Source organism: Lactuca saligna, chromosome 5 (assembly GCF_052625555.1).
Source record: "Lactuca saligna cultivar CGN05327 chromosome 5, ASM5262555v1, whole genome shotgun sequence".
Taxonomy (NCBI): Eukaryota; Viridiplantae; Streptophyta; class Magnoliopsida; order Asterales; family Asteraceae; genus Lactuca; species Lactuca saligna.
Window position 1 is genome coordinate 131,305,980 of NC_136421.1, and position 23,459 is coordinate 131,329,438.

The 23,459-nt window shown below is 41.3% G+C and overlaps 1 non-coding gene across 1 annotated transcript; it reads right to left on the minus strand.

Annotated features, from left to right (window-relative positions):
* Window positions 1-22,759: 22,759 nt before the first annotated feature.
* Window positions 22,760-22,866, minus strand: LOC144999110 (small nucleolar RNA R71). Its single transcript, XR_013660632.1, has one exon. It is a non-coding gene; the product is annotated as a small nucleolar RNA R71 (small nucleolar RNA).
* Between the last annotated feature and the right edge of the window lie 593 nt (window positions 22,867-23,459).

Sequence of the window (23,459 nt, forward strand, 5' to 3'; positions counted from 1 at the left end):
TATTTGTTTTATGTCAAGATAAAACCAGGTTTTAATTCTGATTATAGTTGTTGTACTGCCTAAGTATTGTAAATATTAGGAGTAATGTTAAAAGCATACTCTAATAACTTAGGGTTTTAGACACGAATATGATTTTAATACTAGAACTAACGGAACTCGACAAGTCTACATGAGCTATTGTATTCATCAACTAAGATTCGAAATCTTATGGAATATCCTCTGACCTGTAACCGTTAATCCCGTGTGAGCGAGGAAGTCGTGTATGAATAAGATACGGGTTTGTAACACCGTAATTTTCAAAACAAAATTTTCAAATTTTGTAAAACAAAATTCAATTAATATTCATAAAACAACCATATTTGAACATTCAATCCAAGTAATACAAAAATCCCAAGATCTCAAAATCATAAATCCCATGCGTGTGTACTGATCAAGCCGGCGCCTTCCCACGGTCGTCACTAGTACCTGAAACAAATAACACCAAACGCTGTAAGCACAAAACTTAGTGAGTTCCCCAAAATACCAAATATAACACATGTTAGCCACTCGAGGCTATAACTCTGTGGGTCCATGCACCCAAACTCTGTGAACCCTCAGGTTCTAACTCTGTAAACATGCACAACATGAATCACAAAGAATAATGTAGTGCAACACATAACATATAAATATAGCATACAAGCACTATATCACATAACTCTATTTACCTACTCAAGGTAAAGTATAGTGAGAAGACTCACCTCGCGTATCTTGATAATTCGTAAATCCCTGAAATCACTAGTGCTCGATCTCCCGAGCTATAGTCCTCCTATAACACAATACATCTCTAATTAACACTTTCCAAACTAAGGTTGACTATCCCTTAACAAGTCAACATAGGTCAACACTGGTCAATGGTCAACGGTCAACTTTGACCGGACTCGGCGAGTGCACTATAGTGACTCGGCGAGTGTATACGCATACACTGATTTCCCTGGGATCCTCACTTGACACGACAAGTATTCTCCTAACTCGGCAAGTTCCACCTGGCATGAGTTGTGGGGCCTCCACAACTGAACTCGCCGAGTCTCAAGAACAACTCGGTGAGTCCCAACTTGACTCAGTCCACCTGTCAACCCACTCTGACTCTCCTTGACTCTCTGAGTTAATCCCTTAACTTGGCAAGACCACTCGCTGAGTGGTGTTGGGAAATCATCATGCTATTCGCCGAGTCTGTTCTTGGACTCGACGAGTCCATGCCATGCAACGACTCAAACTCACTCCTGAGGTCAGATCTATTCCACTAACTCATAGATCCAGTCCTTCCAAGCTTATTTATCACGTAAAGTTTCTATCTTGATGCACATACAACATCTATATGACCATAAATGATGATTTAGCCCCAAATACCACAACTCAAGGTCATAACCTCCATTGCTCTTCATAAAGCTGGATGAGTGAGGCTCTCTGGACCTCTATGGGTCCAGATCCAAAGCCTCATCACTAGAAAGGGACTATTTGGGCATCAAAGCAACCCAACAAAGGCCACAAGAAACCCTAAATCCAAATATAATTCATAAGACAGAAGATGAGCTAAAATAATACCTCAAGTGCAATGATCTAGGCTTCAAATCCACAGTATAGAAACCTCCTTTGCTTCCTCTTGGCTAGGACCTCCTTGTTCTTGCTAAACAACACCACAAAGGTCAAGAATGGCTTCCTTTCTCTCTCAAAACGCTCAAGCACTCTAGGGTTTCTCTCTATGGATTGGTGAGCACAAATGAAGGCCATAAGGCCCTTTAAATAGGTCTTAAAGCTTGGGAATTAGGGTTTCATTACACAGTGTGGACTCGCCGAGTCCACTCTTGGACTCGCCGACTCTAGACGCATACCCGCGTCCAAAATCGCGATCCTACTCGGCGAGTTTGAGCTCCAACTCGCCGAGTCCACTCACAATTCTTCAAAAATACACCAAAAATAATACCTGGAAATTCTGGGCTGTTACAATTCTCCCCCACTAGAACTAGACTTCGCCTTCGAAGTCTCGCTCTGCAAATAACTCCAGATGTTGCTCGCGTATCTCACGCTCCGGTTCCCAAGTCATCTCGGACCCCTTCTGATGCTGCCACTGAACCAAAACCAAAGGTACCTCCTTGTTCCTCAGAACATTGATTTTCCGATCTCTGATTGCCACTGGTCTCTCAGCATAATTCAGGCTCGCATCCACCTGAATATCCTCTAATTGAACCACTGCCGACTCATCGGCTATACATTTTCGCAATTGTGACACATGGAAAGTGTCGTGAATCTGCCCCAAATCTGCTGGCAAATCCAAACGATAGGCTACCCTGCCTACCCTCGCGACTACCCAAAATGGTCCGATATATCGGAGCCCCAACTTGCCCCTCTTCCTGAATCGGATCACTCCTTTCCAAGGAAAGACCTTCAGGAGCACAAAGTCGCCGACCAGGAACTCAAGTTCGGACCGGCATCTGTCCACATAACTCTTCTGTCGACTCTGAGCAGTCAGTAACCTCTGTCTGACCTGTTGGATCTGCTCTGTCGTCTGAAGTACGATCTCAGTGTTTCCCATAACGCGTTGTCCGACTTCTCCCCAGCAAATGGGGGTTCGACACCTCCTCCTATACAACAGCTCAAAGGGTGGCATACCGATGCTCAAATGATGACTGTTGTTGTATGAAAACTCTGCCAAGGGCAACTTCCCCCGAAATCCAATACACATGCTCGGAGCATGTACTCGAGCGTCTGAATCGTCCGCTCACTCTGTCCGTCTGTCTGGGGGTGATATGCGGTATTAAAATGCAGCCTAGTACCCAGCTCCTCATGAAACTTCTTCCAGAATCTAGAAGTGACACGTACATCCCGGTCTGAGACAATCGAGATCGGCACCCCATGCCGAGATACCACTTCCCTCACATACATCTCTGCTAACTTCTCTGTGGAAGAACTCTCGCTGATAGCAAGGAAATGAGCGCTCTTTTATAACATGTCCGCAATCACCCAAATTGCATCAACTCCCCGAGAAGGCCTTGGCAATTTGGTGATGAGATCCATGGTGATCTGTTCCCACTTCCATTCAGGAACCTCCAACGGTTGCAACTTACCATGCGGTCTCTGGTGTTCGGCCTTAACCCTATGGCAGGTTAAGCACCTCTCAACAAACCACGCAACATCCCTCTTCATACAGGGCCACCAATACTCCCTCCTCAAATCCAAATACATCTTAGTGGCCCCAGGATGGATCAAGAATTTCAACCGATGAGCCTCTTCCATCAAAATGGTACGCGTTCCTCCCACAAATGGTACCCAAATACGTGCCTGAAAAGTCATACGCCCCCGACCATCGGTAACGAACTCCGATACCAACCCAACAACTCGCTCTCTTTTCTGGTTTTCCTGTTGGGTTATGAGCATTCTAACACTCCTAAGTGTACATGCAACCCTAAATACCTTGGATCTATATTTTCTCTATTATACATGCAAATATGAACATCCAAGGTATTATCCTAATCTAGCACACAAAAACTATCAATATAACAAGATAGAATACGTGCCTCTTTGATGTAGAATGTCTTCATGAAGCTTGAGTGCCTAGTGCCCCAAGTGTGACACCTCAAATGGTTCACACAACACCAAATACACTTGGAATAACTTAGAGAGAATTCTACACTTCATGAAATCGGCTAGCCTTTTCCTACTCTCTCTAGTGGCCGATTTTGATCAAGAATAAGATGCTTATATAGTTATACAATTAGGGTAAATCCTAATTGTCATGACTTTCCATTTCCTTGGATCCATGGGTTCAAATACACCATGGAGCATCATAAGGGTTTTGGCCCAACTAGATAATCCATGGAGCATTAGCCCACTATACAAGTATGGATGATTTACACAATCAACCCATATATTTAATTAGTCTTCTTTTGATCACTTAATTAATCCTAGATTAATTCTTGATCAATACTAATTAAATAATCTTATTATTCTTATTATTAATATACTAGAACTTATAATATATTAATAACCATAAGTGTCTTATTTCTCTCATTATAGTCTATCCAAGTGCATGATGCCATGCAACCCAAATGGACCATGTCGGGTCGGGTCAAGTCTTACCAATTATAGTTATGGACTTAGACATTAATTCAACAGTCTCCCACTTGGATAAGTTTAAAACTATTATTGCGTATGACTTCAGGAACCAACTGGCAATCGTAGCTCTCAAAAGCTTCTATCAAACTCTGACCTTGTCAATGACTTCTCCATTAGATAAGGGATCATATATTCCTCCATTCTAGATATCATATAGACTGAGACATGGATTATAATCATTCTCTCTGTCCATTTGTTGTTTCCCGATTTCCGATTTATGACGACTGAGTAATTGAACAAATCAAATCAGTCCTGGCCCGGCCGAGCACTTCCATTTGTCATCATCAAATCATTGAGGGTCCCACAGATATCGCTTTTATCCCAAAGGTAAAAGGAATGGATAAAGTTCGACTCATATGACTTGTTCTGCTACTTGTTGAATCATACACAAAGGCACGTTTTATAGCACCGAGTTACCAAATGCGGTTTCGTGCAATCAATGTACAACCAACTCATAGTAACAACTCATATCTCTAGGTTTGAAGAATATATGATATTATCGTCTCATGATCACTCGTGATAAAATCCATGAAGTGATTCCAATGAGCACGGGTTGAATCCAATACTCAGAACTTATGAGCACTCATGAGTGTTGTAGCCCTTTGTCCAACACCTTAGACATCCACAAGCCAACCCATGACAGTCTTAATTCATATCTACTTCCAACATATGACCGACTGTGGATGGTTTGAATAACTTAGTCATTCCGGAAGAATAACCTAGTTTATTCGGGAAGTCAAAACATGCAAAGTGAAACACAATAATAATTGAATCCAATATGGTATCAAAACCTATGAACATAAATAAAACACCTTTTATTTATCACCATATGATTACACATTATTCATTGTATACTGTTTCAGCTATCAACTTTATTCTTGAATTTAAAACAATAGTTGTCCCATGCTCCAAGCATGTACACTATGTTTTCTAAACACTAGTCATGCCACACACCAAGTATGCATACTATGTTTGTCTATGATCTTTACTTTGTGAACTAGATCAATTGAACATAACTTCAATGATTCTCTTTTCACACTCCCAAATCCTTACTTCAAATTCAAGAATTCCAAATTCATGCCATTTACAGAAATCTGTTAGATTCTAAACTTATATGCATTGATCCTCTTGTAATGGTTATGCACAAAGTCATAAAGTCTTGACAACAACCATTACAGAGCATTCCAAAGGAGATCGGATCCTTGGAAACATCCTTTTTGCATTAAGTTTCCTTAATCTTACACAGATTGATAATTCTAACTTTGAACCATTTCCAGATTCCATTTTGACTATCACTTCTGAACAAGAGTTGCCTCCTTACAGATTATGTCAATATGGTCCTTCCAGAATTATCACTATACTTCCAACTGTCCTTGAGCAACCAATCTTTGGTAAACCTTAGATTGTCCTCGACAATTGTTTAATCCTTTTATTCATATACAGTTCTAAACCTTTTCCCTTCTTAATGCCCCAGGCATTTGGAAACTTTTAGAACGGATAACTATAGCACATATAATCGATCCTATATCCGAAGCATATGGGACATGACTCATGATGTCTCACATAAAGACTAAACCAGTGTTTTGCTATAACATTTCCATTTCTATTTGCCAAGTTCTCATAATTCAGATTTTGAAAAGGGATGACGTAATCATAATCGAATTTAAGAACACAGATAATGGACCCATATACAAAATTTCCTTATGTTGAGCCATTCCAACATGAAATTCATATATATTTCCTTGACTAAATGATTAAAACCTCACGATCTAAGCTTATAGATTTGAGATGAAGTATAATTTCCTCTCCCTTAATTATAGCAAAACAACTCTTTCCCAATTGAAACTTTTGTTTTCTATAATTAACATTGCTAACTTGCAATACTTATCATAATTATCATGCTCCCACTAACATGATGATTATTAGCATAACACTTATGCTCCCACTAGCTTTGACATGTACTCAAAAATCAACTGACTTTCTTACCAAAGTTCATATTTCTGATACTATATTGTTTTGATAAAACTTTATCAAAATCATAAACATTCCCTTAGATAGCACACTTGCGTATCTAAACAATTATGAAGAGGGATGCCGTAATCATAATGGTTAGACCTTTTTGCCACTTCTCACAAGTCCAGGTTAGTGTGCCGGTTAACCACACACGCTCCACTAACGACTTTGAGAATGCAAATATCACAATTGCTATCTAGCTAAAATCTACTTAGTGAAAGTGTTTCCTCACCATCATTTTCATGAATCGGAGAGAAACCTTATGACACTTAGATTTAATGGTGTATGTGTTCTTATCCATGTGAATTGTCAAAACCATAGTCACAAGATAAGCATAATGACAAATCCAAACTCATATGGACTGAACTCAATCTTAACTTCTTGCCACCTGGCAGCTCAAGGGCCTACCATTGCTTCCAAGTTGTTGTGCAACCAATTGAGAACTCTAAGAACTCATATGGAAAGCCAACTTTGATTGGAATGGGCACAGAATATGTCAACACGATAGGCTATAAACCTCAAGTCGTGTGCTAGTGAAGAAATTTAGATTTTATTCTTGATTAGTTCTTGAGACTTTCAAGACCTTTAAGACTCCCACTGTCCTCTTGACCTATAAGACTCCCCTGTCAAACATCCAAGAGATAGTGTGGATTCTAACCAAGACAAACACTTCACACAATTGGCCTAAGTTGGTCTTTGTTTTATCCAAAACATCACAACTTACCAATTTCAAGTGTACAAGAGTAGAAAACTTTTACTCTTACATTTGACACGTGTTTTAAACCTTCTTAAAGACATGTCACTCAAATTACAATCTTGGAGTACGACTCTAAGACTTGTATTGGAACGAAGTATGACTCATCTTCTTGATTTAACCATTTCAACAATTCAAGTTCCCTTCTTCTTAGTCATAAGAATGCACTAAGACTTCCTTAGAGAACTATTTTTTGATATGGTTTCTTAATCATTAAGATGATCACAAAACTGATACTAAAGTACTCTCCCATCTTTTCAGATTTGAGAAACTTTTATCCTTCTGCCTAATTTGATTCTTCTTATCCGCTCTGCCATGCATTGGAACCTTTTCCAATGTCTCAGAGTTACACTTAAGCTTGTAAGTATAATCATATTTACTGAGCTTTAGTAAACTATGACAAATAGCCTTATATCTTTTGTGGTGGACTTAATCAGTGCACATGACTATGTACTCGATCCCTTAGTCCATTACTTGACTCACATATCCATGTGAATAAGTAATTAGTCTTAATTTTCCAATACTTGAAAGTTCTCATTCATCATGCTATACAACTTGCATTATTCCATGTCCCGGTCCAATTGAGACTTTGGATGATGAGAATCTTTCCTTATTTGGTAAATTTAGACATTACCACAAATGAAGGAATCAATTTCATATTTCCACTCTTGCTATTAATGGAATCATATAGGCAACAATTTTTCCTCAAATGCCATTGCAAGGATATTTTAAAATAACTAAAATCAAAAATTTTCTTTTATTTTTAAAACTATGCGGAAAAACTTATCCTTACAATTCATATGAAAACTTGTTGTTATCTATTCCTAAGCAATATCTCAAGACTCCTAAGAAGTAGCTCAAGAATCCGATTTTCAAACTACGCGATAGAAATCCATCTATGCGATCAGATTCAACATATTCTTTCTTTGAGTTCTTTTACTTTTCTTTGATTCTTAAAACATTACCATGTGACCCAGTCACATCATGTATCAAGAATCTCATAATAGAAACTTAACAGAGTTAGATAGTGGACTTTACCTGAAGTAGAGTCAAACTTATTGACTTTAACATCCTTAGGTAAATTTGGCAACTTCACAACTAATGACCCCTCCTTTGGCAATATAAACATATGGACCCTTTGATAATGGTACACATGACTATTACAGACTTAGCCTTTTCTCTTTACCATTTGGTCAACCTAGTTGACTATGGTCAATCCCTTTCCTTGGGAAGAGAATGCTTTTTCTGCATTTCCAGTGTCACTATTGTCAATGTCCATAAAGTTTAAGGAGTTGATCTTAGCAAATAGATAAGATCATTAAGGGTCTTGTCATAGTCTATTTCTTAGGTGTTCCAAAAGAACTCGGTATGTGACTTAGAAAGTAGTTGAACCACCAACTTCCTCAAGACTTTGACACCCTTCTCTCCCGACTTGTCAATATGTGACTACATCTCCAAGATGTGACCACACCTAGACCTTCACTTGCCAATAGGGTTCGAGTGACCTTAAACTTTTAAGAACTTGTGGGTTAAGGAGAATAATTGGAGGAGGTGAAAAGAAGTATTATTTCCATGGGACATCATCTTCATTAGGAAAGCTTGTTTCAAGAGATTTAGGAAGATCATAAATGTCTAAACCAGACATGTTTTGGGAGATATTCAAGATAGTTGATATAATGTCCTTAATATGACACCCAATCTGAAATATTAAGGCTAGGACCCAACAAACTATTTTATAACTTAGAAGAGGGATGCCGTAATCCAAGCTATAAAATGTTTGAAGGTAGGTGAATGACGATTCACCAATTTCCACCAAGATAAACGAAATGTATTATTAGGTTTTAATTGGTTTTTGAAACTCTTAGATCTTTGAGATTCATTGAACTGTTCAATGGAATGTTTCAATCTCGAGTGTGCCCTTCAGGTTTTGTGACTGGGATGCCGAGGATCACAAAACAAGGTGTGAAGTAACCATGCAAATTACTTGGTACCCTTAATAAATTACCCCTCAATCGATGTGCCGGTTAACCACACACGCTCCATCGATACTATGATAAACATTAAGTTACCCTTTGCCTACCTTGTTAAATACGAGTTAATGTGCCGGTTAACCACACACGCTCCACTAAACGACTTAAACAAAGTGCAAAGTGTAATTTCATGGATTAGCACCTTCTTCACATTTTCCTAAGCAACTAAGATTGGGTATTTATAAGAGTTTAGTTACTTAGTATTTATCATTAATACTTTTAATGAAAGGAGAATTATAGTCCTGTCAAACCCGTTCGGCTAGTGACCCTCCACCAGTCAAGAAAGCGGTGGGAGAGAGTGGATACCCATTAGGTTGTGATTTTATAGGCGACAACCTTATACCCACCTTATAGACCGGCTTCGTGAATGAGGCGTACTAGCGGTAAGACTGACTTTACTCTTATACATATATACATTATTAACTTATAATATTATAAAGTATAAGGGTTGAATTTTAACTTTTAAAATTCTAAGGGCTAACTTGGAATTAAAGTATTCATAAGAAAAAACTTTACAAATTCCAAAACTTGAGGGCAAGCTTTGAAACTATTCAAAACTAATTAATTCCATACCTTATGTATTTAAAGTAGTTTTAATCCAAAAACTCTTCAAGTTCCATAACTTATGGAAGACTTTAAACTAATAAAAGAATTAATTTTTCTTTATTTTTATAACTTATGGAATTAATTAAGGTTACATTTTTTATTATTATTTTTTTTATTTAATGAAGAGACTCTTGGTCCTCCATAACTTGAGGACAAATTATGGAGTCATAACTCCAATTAATTAGAACTAGACTCTTCATTTTGTAACCTTTGCCAACTTTTATGAGTTTTATGAAACTTAAATGTGACTTTTCATATAACTTGAGGACAAGTTACAAAAACACATTTTAGAATAAACTCTTAGATTAATTTGGATTGAAAACAACTTTTTCACTCAACTTTCTATTAATCTAAGCTGAGAACAAGATAATTCAAATCAAACTTTTTCATGTAATTAGTCTAAACCTTAAACTAATACAAAACATGAATCTATAGACAATTATCTTTGAAATTGGATTAGCATGAACATTACCACTTCAAAAACAAGTTTATAAGTTCAAAAACATCATAGGGTAATGTTCCTAGTCCAATTCCAGCCAAAAAAGTCGAATTTATGCTGTTTGGGGGGTCCAACTCGTCGAGTGCATGAACCAACTCGGCGAGTTGGATCGATTTGATCACTTTTTAGGCATGGACTCGCCGAGTCTCCTGATGGACTCGCCGAGTCTGATGATCAGACAGCAACAATTTCGATTTTTTAAGCAGTTTTGCAAGTATAAGAAGAAAACAAGCCTAGGCTCTGATACCACTGTTGGGTTATGAGCATTCTAACACTCCTAAGTGTACATGCAACCCTAAATACCTTGGATCTATGTTTTCTCTATTATACATGCAAATATGAACATCCATGGTATTATCCTAATCTAGCATACAAAAACTATCAATATAACAAGATAGAATATGTACCTCTTTGATGTAGAATGTCTTCATGAAGCTTGAGTGCCTAGTGCCCCAAGTGTGACACCTCAAATGGTTCACACAACACCAAATACACTTGGAATAACTTAGAGAGAATTCTACACTTCATGAAATCGGCTAGCCCTTTCCTACTCTCTCTAGTGGCCGATTTTGATGAAGAATAAGATGCTTATATAGTTATACAATTAGGGTAAACCCTAATTGTCATGACTTTCCATTTCCTTGGATCCATGGGTTCAAATACACCATGGAGCATCCATGGAGCATCATAAGGGTTTTGGCTCAACTAGATAATCCATGGAGCATTAGCCCACTATACAAGTATGGATGATTTACACAATCAACCCATATATTTAATTAGTCTTCTTTTGATCACTTAATTAATCCTAGATTAATTCTTCATCAATACTAATTAAATAATCTTATTATTCTTATTATTAATATACTAGAACTTATAATATATTAATAACCATAAGTTTCTTATTTCTCTCATTATAGTCTATCCAAGTGCGTGATGCCGTGCAACCCAAATGGACCATACCGAGTCGGGTCAAGTCTTACCAATTATAGTTATGGACTTAGACATTAATCCAATATTTCCAACCTCACTGCCTCAGCCTGTGCTCCTCGAATGGTGTCCAACATTGGAGTCATCACGGTCAATCGCAAACATATATCTCGCAACGGGGCGCTCTCCGCCCTGCGACTCAGGGTGTCGGCTACCACATTAGGCTTTCCCGGATGGTACAGGATCTCACAACCTTAATCCTTAACCACATCTAACCACCTCCTCTGCCACATATTTAGGTTGGGCTGATCCATTAAATACTTCAGACTCTTATGGTCCGTGTATATCGTACACCGAACCCCATACAAATAGTGGCACCAAATCTTGAGGACGAACACCACTGCCCCCAACTCTAGTTCATGGGTGGGATACCTCCTCTCATGAGGCTTCAACTGCCTCGATTCATATGCTATCGCATGCCTTCTCTGTATCAGCACTGCTCCCAACCCCAAGATCAATGCATCACAGTATACAACAAAGTCTTCCATTCCCTCCGGGAGGGCTAACATTAGGGCCTCGCATAACCTTTGGTGAAGTGTCTCAAAGGTTGCCCGCTGCTCGGGGCCCCATGAAAAAGCGACACCCTTCTGGGTCAACCTAGTGAGTGGCACTATAACCTTAGATAAATCTTTGATAAATCTCCGATAATAACCAGCCAGCCCTAGAAAACTCCTGATCTCGGAGGGTGACCTCGGCACCTCCCAACTCATCACTGCCTCAACTTTGGCCGAATCGACCAATATCCCTTCCTGGTTAACAAGATGTCATAGGAACTGGACCTCTCGCAAACAGAAATCACACTTGGAGAATTTGGCATAAAGCCTCTCCGATCTCATAACTCTGAGGATCTCCCTCAAATCCTCCTCATGCTTCTCTCTAGATCTCGAATATACCAAAATGTCATCAATGAATTCAATCACCGACCGATCCAACATCAGCATGTATACCCGGTTCATGAGATCCATGAACACTTCCGGGGCATTGGTGAGTCCGAAAGGCATCACCACAAACTCATAATGCCCATAACGCGTCCTAAACGTTGTCTTCTGGACGTCCTCATCTCGCATCCTCAACTGATGGTATCCAGACCTCAAATCGATCTTGGAGAACCAAGATGCTCCCTACAACTGGTCGAACAAATCGTCGATCCTTGGCAACGGGTAACGGTTCTTGACCATCAGCTTGTTCAACTCCCGGTAATCAATGCACATCCGGTGCGAACCATCCTTCTTCATGACAAACAGAGTAGGCGCTCCCCACGGTGAGATGCTCGGCCGAATAAACCCTTTCCCCAGCAGCTCCTGAAGCTGCGAGGATAACTCTTGCATCTCTGGAGGTGCAAGACGATAAGGCACCTTAGCGATATGTGCGGCCCCCCAAAACCAAATCAATACAGAACACTACTTGCCTCATGGGAGGCACACCCGACAACTCCTCTGGAAAGACATCCAGGAACTCACGCACTATAGGAACCTCCTTGTAACACCCCGAAATATCAAGAGTAGAGTTGAAGGGATAAAACTATAAATCTTGAAGGGCAACTCGGCGAGTCCATGGATGGACTCGGCGAGTAGGGTCGCGACTTTAGTCGCATGTCAAGTGGCCTACTCGGCGAGTCCAAAGATGGACTCGGCGAGTAGGTGCTAAGTGGAGAAAACCCTAATTCTCGGGGTTGATCCCTATATAAAGAAGTTAACATCCATTCCCCTAGCCTCTTTACTCATCCTCAAGTTCAGAAACCCATAGTATTCATGTGTGTGTGGATCAAAGTGCATTTGGGAGCTTGAAGGGTATTTGTTGAAGAAATCTTCGGAGTTTGGAGGCTTGGAGCAAGGGGCTTTGCTTGGATTCGAGTTTCATTGCAGTTGGGGCGTTCTTTTTAGGTAATATCTTGTTCTTGGGCTGTTACTCATATGGATTCATCATTTTGGGGTTTATGGGAGCTTATCTTGGTATGTTTTGGAGTTTGGAGGTTAGATCTGAGGTTGCTACCTCAGATCTGGAATGGGGGAGGTCTAGAGTGCATTAAAGTCCCTGTTCTTGAGTGCTTACTGAAGTCATCATGTCCGAAACCCTAGCTCTAAAGTGTATAAGGCCTAGATTTCTTCGGATTCACGTAAAGTTTGCCACTTTACGTGACGGATGGGTTGTAGGAGGCGAGATCTATGTTTTGGATCAATTGCATGGCCTGGAACGCTTCTATATGTATTCAGACCGGCGGTACTCGGCGAGTCACAAGGGTGGACTCAACGAGTTGCTTGAAGATGAGCTGGAACTCGACAAGTTGGATGAACAACTCGGCGAGTAGGTTGAAGATAGCCTTAGACTCGGCAAGTCTGTTCTTGGACTCGGCGAGTCTTGTCGAAGAATCCCAATATTTTCTGGTTGAGTCGAGAATCAGTGAGTCAAGGGATGACTCGGTGAGTTGGGTGCGAGTGGACTCAGAGTTGTTGGACTCGGCGAGTCTCGAGGTGACTCGGCGAGTCAGGTCGCAGATTGAGGGAAGTTCTGAGCTTGGGGACTCGGCGACTCATCGGGTTGACTCGGCGAGTATAGTCAGTCAGGGGTTGACTTTGATCGTTGTCCAGAGTTGACTAATTTGACTTTGTAGTGTCAGTCAGCCAGACTCAAGGTGGTATTAAGTAGAGATATTCTTGTGTTGTAGGAGGACGATAGCTCGGGAGATCGAGCGCTAGTGATTCCGAGATATATGAGGTGAGTCTTCTCACTATACTTTACCTTGAGTAGGTAACCAGAGTTATGTGACAGAGTATTTGTATGCTATGTATGTTATGTGTTGTACTACATTATTTCTATGTGATTTATGCTTTGCATGTTTACATAGTTAGAACCTGAGGGTTCACAGAGTTAGGTGCACGGACCCATAGAGTTATAGCCTCGAGTGGCTAATATGTGTTATATGCAGTGTCTTGGGGAACTCACTAAGCTTTGTGCTTATAGTGTTTGATGTTAATTGTTTCAGGTACTAGTGACGACCGCGGGAAGGCGCCGGCTTGATCAGTACACACACACGGGATTTATGATTTTGAGATCTTGGGATTTTGTATTACTTGGATTGAACGATTGAAAATGGTTGCTTTCTGAATATTAAATGAAATATGTTTTATAAAAATTTGAAAATTGTGTTTTTCAATTTACGGTGTTACAATTTGGTATCAGACCCTTGGTTTGAGGGATTCGGATGCACCTTCGGGCGTGTTTGAAGTCAAACCGAGGATTTGAGAAATTTTATAACCAAAACTACAAATTTTCTAAAAATCAAAAAGAAGTCTTGGAGACAAGCAGAGTGGAAGGTGTGTACGGTCAGCCAGCGCCCGAACGGTGAATCCCTAAAATACCCTTACTTTTGTGTTATGATATATTTATGATGCACTTTATGAGATATTATTGCATGCTAGAGACAAGCTAGGTATTCCATATCTTAGGACTAGAGTGGCCTGATTTGTGATGCCTTAGCCTAGGGATTGCTGTTTTATGCGATGTGCTTTTGAGTATGTGATGAGTGAGAATATTTAGTTGGAATCCTCGAGGGGATTCGAGTAGAAGAGTAATCTAGGGGAGATACCAAGATAAGTACCGTGGTACTTAGCAAAGGAGTAGTTAAAACCCGCGAGGGGAAGAGTTGCAGAGTTCGGTGGTACTTTCGAGGATGAGCTGAGCAAGCGGAGTTATAACCCAGAGTGAGTTATATATCCTTCGATGCTCGAATGCTGCTTGCTTCGTTCTTTGTGGAACTCTCGATGATGGGAGTCAGCTACCAAGCGAATATGACGATATTTAGGAGGTAGATGGCTGCCATCATTAGGAGCTCTTCAGGAGCTGGTGGCAGAGAAGTGTGAGAATCTAGGAACAGCCTAGGGAGTATCTGTAGCCAGATGAGTGCGCTGGCAGAGTAGAGAATTTCGTTGGAGAGCAAGCACGCGATGGAATTGGGGATCGAGAAGGTCGAGTAGCTACTTAGGAGCTCTGGGATAGTCCGTGTGGAAAGTATGGGTAGATGTGGAAGGTAGTATGGGCCCGTACTACTGAAAGCAGAGGACCCATACTTGATACAGGGGGTAGTAGTAGGCACTTCTAGGCCCCTTCCCGGCTACTGGATCACTCCAGTGCTTCGAGTACTACGGACCCTCTGCCATCCATTGCAGCAGAGCCCTTTCATGAGCGGGGGAGGGCTAAGCACAGTTCTTTGAATCAAACGTTGAATGAAATAGATTCTTTTTTCGATATCAAAATAGAAATCGGATAGGATAGATGGATGGATCTATCTTTCTATTTATATATATTACTAAAAAAAAAAGGATTTTTCTAGTGAAGTAGCGTAGCAAGAAGCCCCAAATCCCCCCTGTATAGAAGTCTGTGCGATTTTTCCCCTTATCTTCTGGCCGACGCTCCCCTTACCGGTATCAGTGCAAGGGCAATTAGTACGGGTTGCCATAGTAGTCTGGATGGATTGGAACGAAGGGATGAAGGAGGGCCGGCCTGCCCAACAAGTAGACCGGAATAACTAGCTTCTAGTCCAACTAGCTAGAGCTCCAGCCCAAGCCTCCAAATCGAAGCTTCGGAGAGCCTTCTCCCATGCGATTTCTTCCCCCCAAAAATGCCAGTTCCACCATCAGGGCCCAGCAAGCACCATAATTCTGTTCCGAGGCTGCGTTTCATTCCAGCAACAGTAGTCTATGGTTCGAAGCGCCTTTTCCTTAAGCATTTCTTTCTCCATCTAAGGTCAGGGAGGAACCTGAGGGAAAAACCGCTTTCTTACCGGAAGAAAGAGGGAGCCGCCCGTCCCGGGAAACGAAGTACGCTTTGGTGAGCGAGAAGCAGCCAGGTATAGGGGAAGGGGCGGTGGGCTTAGTAAATATAGTATATAGTTCCACTTGGTGAATAGTGCCTCGGCTCGGTTGAGTCATTTTTTTCGCTCGGCTCGCGGCGGACTTGTTCTAGTAGAAATAAATTTTTATCTGGGAAAAAGACATAAGATTTGTTCGCTAGAGCTCATCACTGAAGAATGGTGGCTTTACTTTTTGGAATTAGAGAATAACTTCTTCGCGTGAGCGGCGTACAGGCCGGCTGGTCGGGGTTGTTTCCCCCCCGCTACCACAAAGATCACTGCCCAGCCACCGCTCGAGGGTACCTCCGCTCCCCAACTGAGCAAAATGGATAAAATTCGCGGGAAAGGAGAGATAAAAAAAGGGAAGGTTCTGCTGAGACTCAAGTTCCCCTGCCGGAGCTCCCCGAACCTGAAGTAGAAGTCGAGGGGCTGCTCAGTGAGAAGAAGCGTCAAATGATTCGGACAGTTGTCGCGCTGGCGGAGCAGGGAGCCTACAGGGAAGATTGGGGCAATGAGGAGTTCGACGTATCTTTCCGGGCGCACGCATAAAGGCATGATTAGTTCCACAAATCTCACTGCACTGACCATAGTAAACTCCTTCTCGTTGTACCGAAATAGAGGTTTGATTTAAACGACCAGGTACAGCATCACATTTTACACCTGAGGAAGGTACAGCCCAACTATGAAGTACATCAGCAGATGTTACAATAATACGTAGATGACTTTTGGCTGGTACAACCACTCGATTGTCCACTTCTAATAAACGTAATTGACCCAATTCTAGATCATCTTCTGGAATCGTATAACTGTCAAAAGTGAGTGACTGTTCATCGGAACTGTTATAGTCCGAATACTCATAAGGTTGGGTCGACGCCCGTCTCCTTCTGAAGTTTCTAATGAGCGTATTGAGGAGTGATGTTATGGTTCAAGTACTATACATCGGAGTAGATGAAGGATTGATGCTATGGTTCGAGTACCATACATCGAAGCAGATTGAGGAGTGATGTTATGGATCGAGTACCATACATCGAAGAATATTGAGGAGTGATGTTATGGATCGAGTACCATACATCGGAGCAGATGGAGTAATCAATCAATAGAGGATATGTCACCTTCTATGACCTGAGTGGTGTTATTTATGTTCGTGTGCGAAACATGAGAGGCATGATGTTTAAGTTTTGGTTTTGGGGGTAAACCCTGCAGGTTGTCATTGATGATGATTATCCCTCCAGAGTATCAGGTAGCATGTGTGCCACGAGGCAGTGATTATCATGAGTAGATAGTCAGTTAGGACTGAGATAGTCGAGGACCACGTTACACCTATTTGAGTATAGTAGGGCGTATTGTAGTGGTATCAGTGGGGAGTCCAGTAGAGTTTATCAGTGCAGTGGTTTTCGATCTATGTTGGGTATTGAATATGAGAGTCCGTGTTCTTGGGACGATCCATGTGTTGGAACATTGGTTGATGAGTCGAGGTGGGGGAGTACGATGATTCGTGGTTCAGTCTATGGGTCAGTGATGTTATTGGACAGTTGAGTTGTTTGGTATTGGATTGGTACGAGACCTGGAACGACTAGAGGCCATCGTGACATGAAGTTCTTGAGGACTTCATCTGAGGTTTAGAGTCCATGAGATCGATTGATTCCCTTAAAGGGGATTTTCAGGCGTTGCGCAGCACTTGCCAGGGGCAGGTGCGATTCTGCTGGTAAAAATAATTAGCAGGATGGTTGTATGCCAATTAGGGACGGTTCGAACCCTAGTGGGGGAGAACTGGGTATTTTATTGAGGGAACCAGAGATTTGTGCAAGAGCGGTTAGGGGTTGAATATAGGAACTTGCGGCTTGAATTCATGGGATCAGGGTCATTGGTGATCAGGGAAAGTTGCAGGGCGAGAAAATGCAGGTGGTATATGTCTGAGAGAGAGAGAGAGATGGGCGTCTCCACGGCAGGTAGCGAATGGATAGGAATCTGGTGGTGATCAGGGTCGTTTCAAGTGGAAGGCTCGTGATGACAGTATAGGCAGTCGAGAACTTCTGGGTCGAAGTATGGATTGTTTATGCCTTTTTGGGGTGGTTAGAACATCATCGAGCAGCCAACTTCCGGGCCGGTATGTGAATTCTTGCAAGGATTCTGAGCAGTAGAGGAAAGTATTTCGGAGGATCATCAGTGTGTTCTGAAGCATCAGCACTTTCCTTGTATTCCAAGTGAGTGTCTGGATACACTGAAGTTGCGCATTGGGTACAATGAAGAATTATTATGAGGCTCAGAGGAATGTCTTGTTGTATATGTATGGTGCTGGGAGTAGGAGAATCAGTGGTAGAGGCAGGACATTGTGATGTTCGGTGATGGTGTTCTGTGGTTTCCGTGTATAGCGTCTTGATTTCGGAGTTATTTAGAGTCTTGAGTTTGAAGCGACTAGTGATGTATCATGTATCTAGGGTTCCAGTGGGAGCCCTTCGCGTATTGTCATCAAGAGGGAATTATTTAAGGAAGTGGATCTCCGCAGAGATGGGTTCTGCGTATAGCGGTTGCCGCTAGACTCTGTAATGCATATTGGGGCAAGTGTGTAACTACCTATGATATTCTTCGGTGATTGAGTTAGTGAGCATAGTGAGGCGTTGTAATGCGAATGAGGGTATAGGGTGATACTACGGGGGGCCGTAGTATTTGCCAGTTAGAGGGTGTTGTAATGCTACGGGGAGCCGTAGTACTCGCAAGCCAGAGAGAGAGAGAGAGTCGTGGTACTACGGGCAGCCGTAGTATTCGCCAGTCTGAGGATGTTGTGATGCTACAGGGAGCTGTAGTACTCACAAGTCAAAGAGTGGGAGTCGTGGTACTGTGGGAAGCCGTAGTACTCACTAGTCGGTTGGCATTGTGGTACTACGAGGAATCGTAGTACTCACTAGTCAGAGTCTGTTATGATATTGAAAGAAGCCATAGAACTCGCTAGACAGCAACAGAGTGTGATGATGGAGTGTTCTCCGATCAGTGTACGATGCAGAGGAGTTTTAGGATTGAGTAGCCTTAATATTGAGTTTTGGAGCCTAGTGGTTAAACTGGGGCGAGGCTACGGCCTCCGCCTCTTTCGAGAGATTCAGCAAGGTGCGCAGGAGATATGCGCAACAAACTCCAGAGGTCAGAGTTGATTCGATCTTCGATCGGATTGCATTTTTCGTATGAGGAGAAGAGAATTTAGTGACTTGCGTGTCACTGGGCCGGAATATTTGTCAAAGGGAGGAAGTTGGTGTGATATATTGGGTCAAGATATGTGTGACCTTTGGAGGTTCAGCTGTGGGGCCAAAAGCTGATCTGGTGTTTAGTATCGAAGAGGGATATCAGAAATGAGGTAGAGTTTACCTTGGTGATGCCCGAGGACACTGCAGAGCAAGCGAACGATTCAGACGCTCGAGGACATACTTCAGGTATATATATATATATATATATATATATATATATATATATATATATATATATATATATATATATATATAAAATAGATTTCGGAGAGAGTTGTGACATGTATTTTCCCTTGGCAGAGCTTTCCTGCAACAACAGCCATCAGTTGAGCACCAGTGTGCCAACGTTTGAGCTAATGTATGGGAGGAGGTGTCGTTAGATCAGTAGTCATTGAGCAGCGTGATTGCGGTGGTGGTATGGATGACAACATGTTGGGGTGACTGCTGAGGACGCGGAAGGGATTCCGCGGGTGTAGAGCCAAGAGTCTCAGGATGGATGCAGGGATGGAGTCTGGGACTCCCAGCTTGATTCTGATCTGGGAGTCGTGTGTGTAGTGGTTGTTCCCCCTGGGGATGCTGGAGATGTCTTCAGTGTGATGGGTTTTCCTAACATGAGAGTGTGAGGACTAGTGCAACATGTGCGTGTGATTGCAAGAAGAGGACTCGTGGGAGTTACTCTGAGATTGAAAAATGGGTCTTTCGGTCAGCATGGAATGGATAGAGTGGGATTCGGATCAGGGATCCGGTGGTTCATGGTTTTCTAGCTCTTGTGGGTCGGGTGATTGTTGAGATTTGGAGCAATGATGCATCATTGGAAGTACTCAGTTGTTGTGTGTGGATATCGGAGGGTAAAGCCAGTGCCCAGGTTGAGACGGTGGTCAGGACACCGCAAGGAAAGAGAAAGTGAGTTCAAGTTTCGCTGGGTATGCCTTGAGGGACCTGGTCCGGTTGAGGCTAGGTGGCGTGTTGTGGGAGTATTTTTGGAGATGAGTTGTCGTAGGCTTCGAGGATGAAGCCTAATTTAAGTGGGGGAGAATTGTAACACCCCGAAATATCAAGAGTAGAGTTGAAGGGCTAAAAATGTAAATCTTTAAGGGCAACTCGGCGAGTCCATGGATGGACTCGGCGAGTAACGTCGCGACTTTGGTCGGGTGTCAAGTGGCCTACTCGGCGAGTCCAAAGATGGACTCGGCGACTAGGTGCTGAGTGGAGAAAACCCTAATTCTCGGGGTTGAGCCCTATATAAAGAACTTAACATCCATTCCCCTAGCCTCTTTACTCATCCTCAAGTTTAGAAACCCTTAGTATTTGATATGTGCATAATTAGTTAATTATTTAGCATATATTCTTAGTTATTTTTGACTAATTATGTGAATAATGTGGACAAAAGGTACTTAAAATGTTGTGAATTTTGTTTTCAGTCCAAAAGATATGCTTGGAAGCAAAAAGGAGAAAAGCGAAGCAATTGAAGATCGAAGAGTGAAAGAAGATGATATACTCGGCGAGTAGATCGACCATACTCGGCGAGTACACGAGGAAGTTCTAGAAGATAAATACGACTGTTGATTCAAGACAGATAAGTATGCATCTACTCGGCGAGTTGGTCTGCTACTCGCTGAGTACACCCTGTTTTGGGATATCTATAAAATACGAATCCTTATCTCATGGGAAGGGACTCCTGGCGATTTTTGAAGGTTTAGTTGCGACTAAGAGATTCAGAAGACGCTAAGGAACCATAGGCTTCAATATTTGGAAGAATTCAAGCAATTAGGTTAATTCTACCACTTAGACTTAGGAATTGAATATGTTTGCTTTAGTAAACTTTGTTTTTATGTTTGTTTCTACTGCAATTATGATCTAAATTCGTTTTTGTTTCTGTTTGGGGAATACCAAAGAACTCATATGGTTTGATTATTGATTCTTGCTTAATTGTCTATTGGTGATTTATTAAATTAAGTTTGTTAAAGAACCTTATGTATTAATCACTACTATTTTCTGTTAATTGGAAGGCAATTAGGATGTATGAACATCACTTAATTGTTAACCTCATATGTCTATGTGAATGCTAAACCATATGCTTAGAAGTAATGATTACGAAACTAAGATTAATAAGAAAATAGGAAGATTAATGTGTGAGCTTGTTTGAGAAACCATCAACAAGAGGTTAATTGAATTGATAACTTACTTGACCATTACAAATCTTATTTAATCCAAATAATTAATCTAGGGAATTAATTAGTTTAAACACTTGATCAACGATTAAATTAGTTAATTGTCTAAGGGTTAGGAGTAATGAATATGAACCTAACTATTATAATTGGTAACCAATAGCACTTAATCTACCTTAAACTTAAATAACCATTGGAGTGAATTGGTTGAACCTAAATAGAAACATCTTTATCAAATTTGGTGAATAGTTGTTGCTTTAGTTAATTAGTTAATTTAGTTTGTCTAAGTTTCTAGTCTTGCAAAACTAGAGAAAAACCCTTTACTTTTATTATTTGTTTTAGTTAAAATTAGTTATTAGTTTAATTTTCCGTTCCCTGAGTTCGATACCTTACTTATCAATCTATACCACTTAAAGACAGGTTCACTGCCTTTGTGTGCTCAATTTATTAATTAAAAGTAGGGATAAAACTAGTTGGTTTTACACACATCAAGTTTTTGGCGCCATTGCCGGGGAACGGTTCTAAATAATTAAGGTAATTCCTAATATTTTTCGATCCTTTGTGTGAGTTTACTTGCATAAAGTTCATTTATTGCAATTTAGTAATTAGTAATTAGGTTTTAGTATCTATTTTAGTTAGTTTAAAACTTAGAAATTTTTTTTGAAATACCACTGATACTCGCTGAGTGCAATTGCACCTACTCGGCGAGTAGCAGTTTAGTCAGCAGTAGATTTTCTTTATTTTTACAATCTTTTTGTTCTTTTTACGCTTTTTATTTTATTGATTTCAGGACATTCATGACCAGAGGAGCAAACACACCACTGGTACCCCCGTTTGAAGACCCCGAATCCGCATTGAAAAGAAACAAAGGGAAGGACATGGAGAGTTCAAGCACACCAAAGAAATCACCATTTTCCAACTTGAAGACTGTTTTCGGGAAAAAGAAGAGCAGTAAATCAGGAGCTTCGAGCGCTTCGTTGATAATTGAGGAGCCAATTCAAGAAGATATTGGGTACGAGACCGAGGAAGAAGAGGAGGCAACGTACGAGCAAGAAACCGAGTCGGAGGAAGAGTTAGCGTTCACTATGGCTAACATTGATGAAATCCCCATGGGAGAATGGAAGAAGAGGATGCGCGACGACCATGGCCCGGACTTGTGCAACCCACAATTCCCGCGACTGCTACCTTTGAGCTAAAAGGTCATATCCTAGCTTCACTTGAGGAAATACCTTTCAATGGGAAAGATCATGAAGATGCCTACAAACATTTGGATGAAGTCAATGATGTTGCTAATTACTTCAATATTCCAAATGTAACCCGCGAAACTCAACTACTTCGTATGCTTCCGGTAACCTTCAAGGGTGCTGCTAAAGACTGGCTCAAGTCACTTCCCCCCGGATCAGTCACTACTTGGGCCAAGATGAAGGAAGAATTTATTGATCACTTTTGCCCACCATCCAAGATAGCCAAACTGAAGAAGGCCATTGCAAACTTTGAACAACAAGCTGGAGAGTCTCTATATGAAGCATGGGAAAGGTACAAAAGTCTGCTAAGAAACTGCCCACACCATGATCTAAACAGCCAGAAAGAAGTTTCCATCTTCTATGATGGAGTCAATGTCACAACCCGGCAGTTGCTAGACTCGCAAGGCCCACTTACAAAGAAACCACCCCCGGTGATTAAAGAATTGATTGAAGAATTCTCTAAACACTCTAGAGAGTACCACAACCCTAGGAATGATGTCACGAGGGGAGCCGCGTATGCTGCTACTGAAGACTTATCCGCGGTCATGGCCATGTTAAAAACCATGGATAGGAGAATGGATAAAATGGATCAAACTATCCACGCTATTCGGGTGGGTTGTGAAAACTGCAATGGACCTCACCTCACTAGAGATTGCGATTTGGATGAGAATGGCAACAAGAAATCACAAGCATGTTATTCGAGCGGTGACCGATATGATGAGGATTGGCGCAAACAAAAGAAAGAATGGCTGCCTTACGAAGAGTACAAGAAGGCCAAGGAGGAGAAGTATAGACAAAAAGGGTGAGGCTTTTATCAAAAGGAGGAGCCAGTGCAAGAAAAGAAGTCAAGCTTGGAAGATATGCTTACTAAATTTGTGGTTGCTTCCGAGAAAAGACATAGTGACCATGATGCTGCTATCCAAG